The sequence below is a fragment of the Argiope bruennichi genome, chromosome 5 (assembly GCF_947563725.1).
Source record: "Argiope bruennichi chromosome 5, qqArgBrue1.1, whole genome shotgun sequence".
Lineage (NCBI taxonomy): Eukaryota > Metazoa > Arthropoda > Arachnida > Araneae > Araneidae > Argiope > Argiope bruennichi.
This window is the reverse complement of record NC_079155.1, coordinates 91352165-91357629: the sequence shown is the minus strand read 5'-3', so window position 1 is coordinate 91357629 and position 5465 is coordinate 91352165.

Sequence of the window (5465 nt, the reverse complement as noted above, 5' to 3'; positions counted from 1 at the left end):
ATTTGGTACCTCTAATTTTCCATCTTATATACAATTTTGTATCCCATTTATTATACAATAAATGCGATTCAAAATGATATAACTGAATGTGATAATTTTATGTGAAATAATCTGCGGAAATGTTTTTCACCCTCAAATAACCCTCATGAATAATTCATTTACAAATAATCAAAAAGAAATTATTGATAAATTTGAAAAAAAAATATTTCAAAAATGTAACATTTTACAAAATTTTGTACTTAAAATTCTGTTAACTCACAATATATTCTTTCGAGCTTCAAGCTCGTATGATCATTCAAGTATATAAGAAAAGATTTTAAAATATTTATTTTTACACATATCATATAAAACTTTCAAAGATTATTAGAGAAAGAATGATAATAATTTTTAAGTATTTCAAATAATTGAAGACTACAAAAAATTTAAGTTTGCATTTTCATCTCGAAATTGAAATTTTCAGAATATGTTGATATAACTCGGAATAGATTATATTTACATACGTATCTTCATAGAGAAATATTCATTATAAAAATATTTCATTTCTGGTTAACAGTATTGCCTCAAGTGAAATATTCCCTCACGTTTGCATATGCTGATTGAAAACAAAACAAATAACATATAAAGCAAATAAATTGTGGAGTACAACGGCTCTGGTATCAAAAACATTGTAATTACATAAATAATAGTGGAAATAAATATACATTATTCTATTGATCCGTCTAGAAAATAAACACGAAGGAAACTAATATTTTACCTCGAGTGAGAAATAGATAATATTATGATCTGGAAAGTTTGTATTAAATTTTTGTTGGTTTCTCTTTTGATTCTAAGATCATACTGAAAAGATTTTTCATCTATAAAAATGAAAAAAAAAAATATTGGAATGAAATTTATTATAAAAAGAAACAAGATTTTCAGATCTTTTATCTTCTTTATTATGCATATTCTGAGATTGAAAAAAAAAGATTATATTGAAAAAAGTTTAAAAAAATTAAATGTGGAAGGTGATATTGATCGTCTGTTAAAAAAAACGTTTAGAAGATTAAACTATTAATGCACAAAAAAAGAGATGGAAATGAAATGTTAAAAAAATATTTTTCACTAGCCATTTTTTTTTTTGTTTCACGTTTGGTCAAATAGTATTATGTTTGTATTATATATATGAGAATTTGTTTGAACTCAAGTTTTTTATGCATCAGGTGTTATCGTCTGTAAAAAAAAATTGTGTGTTATAAATGAAACAGCTAAAAATATTTTTTTAAGAAAAAGCCAATGCATTTACTCAAACTAAAGTCAGAGATAAACGTCTTTTATTCAATTAGAAGAGAAGGCAAAACCAATTATTATAAATTATTTATCAATGCATAAGTATTTCTGCACCGAAAAAGGAAAGTGGAAAATATTTAATATTAAAAATAGCTTAATCCTTTTATTTTACTATATTTCTCTAGTATATTTATATATTGCGTTCAGTTTAGAAAAATATAAAAACATAAAAATACTATTAAGCATTTTCACAATAATAGAAATCAAGTTTATGTCTCGCTCTTCGAAGAACAAGAAATAGCATATATGTATATACCAGCTACCTGCCAGTACTTTCAGAAAAAAAAATGATTAGAGAATTCCATTTCAAGGATTGAATTCATAAATCTGTAAATCTATTAACCATTCAAAGTGCCATTTTTTCTAGTCATATTATGTTAAAATATTTTTAGGCTTGAAATTAGAATAAGAAAAGGGATTCATTTAGCTTATTAGATAAAATTAATTTCATCAATTAGTTAATTTGGTTAATTAATGATTAAGTAACAAACCAAGACATCATTTTGTGTGAGATAAAGAACTGAAGCATCTAAGTTTCTAAAAAAATTTGTCAGAACTTATGCCAACCTACATAATTTCATACAAAGATTGATAAATTTGGATGGAAGCATACTTCCCACTGTCCTAGAAAGGGTTAAATATAACCAACCTCTTTGAATGCTTTAAGTTTCTGAAAAAAAAATCAAATATGTATTTCAACGATGCCACTTTTTGAAAAGCAAATTCCTTTGTTGGTTATTTCTTTACGTATCAATCTGTTTAAATCTTAATTTTTTCTGGCAACATGATATTAGATTACAGATTTTACTCTTACAGCAGATTAACTCTCTCTCCAAACTTATTCTTCCACAGTTTTATCGACCATTAAGTAGGTGCACAGGTTTATTATTTATAATCCACTGCTGTGAATTGTTCAGTTTCTGAGGGGAGGAAATTTCCTTGTGCCCTATTGTTGATAAAGCATAAGTTTACGATGTCATTTCTTGGGAAGTAAATCACTCGGTGAACCATTTTTATATACTATGTTTTGTTGATCCTTATTAAAGTACAAGATAATATTTCTTCTCCCACAAGGTGTTAGTTATATTTCAGCACATACATTTTTTTTCTGCACTCTTCCTGAAAAGCAGATTTATGCATCATGAAACTAGATATTAGATACGTAATGTTAAACTTTATTCAGATAAAACCCTATTTTCATTGAATGTTTGGTTTTACTTTGTTAAGTTAATGCATTTTCTAAAGAGAATTAACATTAAAATGTTAGAATTTGTATGGAGTAAGCTACCATGATTGTATCGAAGTACTATACCTTATAGTACGATTTTTTTAATTTAGTTATTAATAAAGAAAGTACTCCAAATTATTTATAATTTCGCATATCAAAACACTTTTTACATTGAAAATTATAATTCTACAGTTTTGATTTCAACTAAATAGTCATAGCATTTCAAATTTTTCTTCATTGAAATGTTCTAAAGCGATAAATATTTTATGCATGCATATTATATATTTTCTTCCATTAACTTTTTAAACAATTCTTAGTTTTTAAAAAAAGAATCATGTTTTCTGTAAATATCAATATTTTACTGTACAAAATAGTAGCATAAATCTTGTTCAGAATTTTATTAAAATCTTTGAAATTTTCCCTTGATAGAATACACCCAATAAAAATGAATATAATTTTATTAATTATACAATGATAAAACCATAAAAATCCCCCCACCCAAAAAAACACAACCATAAAATCAGATGTATGTATCGATGCATTAATTTTAATCGATAAAGACATTATGCTAATATTATCGCAGGTTTATTGCGAACAGGTATTTTCCTGTTATATAACAGCGTTTTCAATAGCCATCAACTTTACTTTACATTTTATACTACTTACCCATATCAAAAATTTAGTAAGAAATGTCATTGATTTGAAGTAAAATCCCTTCATTAATCATTATAATACAATATCTTAGAGTTAGTAGAATCCTGAGTGCAATGGAAGTCATTTCATTTAAAAAGGATTGTATTAATTCATAACTGAAACTAATTACATCATTTAAAACATAGAAGTTAACAGATGTGCAATAACATTAATTATGCAGATGTACAGTAACATTAATTATACTCTAGTGTACAAAATTTAAGCAACAAAATCTTTCTGCATAAGACAGTTATTAAATTTCAGACTAGAAGTTCTTGCAATCATTACACGAAAAGCCAACTAATGTAATATAAAAATGTCAGAAGAAAAGCTTTATAGGTGATGCGAGGATGCTCAAAACGCGTAAAAATCAGCATGCTCTATTCGTGCATCCTAAAAAGAAGCAGAAAATTTGCATTTTTAAACATTTTCTGCAAGAGAAAATGATATATGTTTTAATTAGTCATAAGAAACCATCAAAACGCCCTTAATTGTAGAAAAGCTGTCGAAGACAATTCTCGCATTTTGACGAGTATTGTCAGAGTTCGGAAATGAAAAAACGTTTTTTCACATACTTAGAAAGCATTATAAAGTACAAGTATAGATTTAAGAAAGGTTTCTGATACAAGTCCAAGAAAAATAATAGTAACAGATGATCGATATATTGTCTTTCTAGTTAAAAGAAACATACATTAAAAAGTGGACAATATTCTGGTCTACACCATGTGCACGACAGGCAAGAAAAAGTATAAAAATAACATATTTTCCCATTCTTGGGAAAATAGTATATATTTGAAGGAATGCAATCTGTGACATCATTTAGAATGGTGTAACTGGTTGTCTTCATAGAAAGTCCCCTTTTAATGATGAAAATCGTTTTAGCTAACAAATGATTCATGACAATTGTTAATAAGTAGGGGTAGGTGAGAACATATTTTCATTTCACTAACATCCGAGAAATATATCTTTGAGGTGTTCCTGGTGTGCTTGAATGAAAACACATAAACATTAAACTAACACAGATTCAATAAAAATTTTAGATTCACTCCTAAGATCTATATTTCGCAACTATTATCGATAATGTCATACAAAACATGTGCGGTCTTAATCAAGGCCCAACATTTTATGTGGAAAGATAGGGATAAGGTTTTAATTGTATAGTAAAAGATAAAATCTCTAGAATACCATTCCAGATGTTTTAACCCTGTCGCTACTAACCCGAACTAAGCCGGTGATGCGAATTCTATGATAAAACCATGTTTTTTTTGTTTTTTTTAGCAAACGAGTGGTGCAGGTTTAGTTTAGTTGTATTAACGTCCCATTTTAAAGTAACACAAGAGCTGTTTTGGGACAGAAATCGTGATTTTTAACCGCGGTCAGATGACGAGGATGACACCTTAGCTGGCACCCCTTCTCCAAAACTTCCAATAACAATGGGAGGACGTTCGGCCCTGATGGATTTAACGTGCATCAAACCCGCTTACATGACGGTTCTTCTATGGAATCGTGTTTCGAACCTGACCCCCCCCCCCCACTTTCCGAAGTCACCAGACAACCGCGGCCAAAAATTTCGAATCCAAAGTCAGCAGCCAATGCTCTTATCGCCTAGACATATTCCAAGCAATAGGTGCAGGATATAAAGCAAGTTGCTACTATAGATGCCCTCTCTTTAATCCTAACTTTCTCGTTTGAGCAAGAAAACAGCTCATTAGTAAAAGACCTGAAGGCCGGGTTGAGTATGTTCAGTAGTTAGAGGGTTAAATAATAATAAAAATATTTATATGGCAGTTATGTCAGTATTAAGTAAAATATTTTCAGAAAAATTTTGAAACGATGTAAAAATCAGTTTTGTTTTATTTTTCCAATTCCTCAATAAAACTAAATTTCAGCAAATGTTTAAGCAATTATTTTATTTTTTAAAGTATTTGGCAGACAAAAAATACCTATTATCAATAGCGTAAATATAGATAAATGCTCACAAGGAAGATGTATACACTGTAACAACAACATTTTTCAAATACAAAATTATACTATTAATATCATTTATACTCTTTAACAACACCTAAAGATTTATCAGAGAGTGAAATTTAGAATATTTATAAAATTTATTTCTAATTAATATATATTTTTGCTATATTTTTAAGATGATATTCAATATATGAAATTTACGTGTTATATAATTTAAAATAAAAATTAACTTCAGATACATTTTATCATT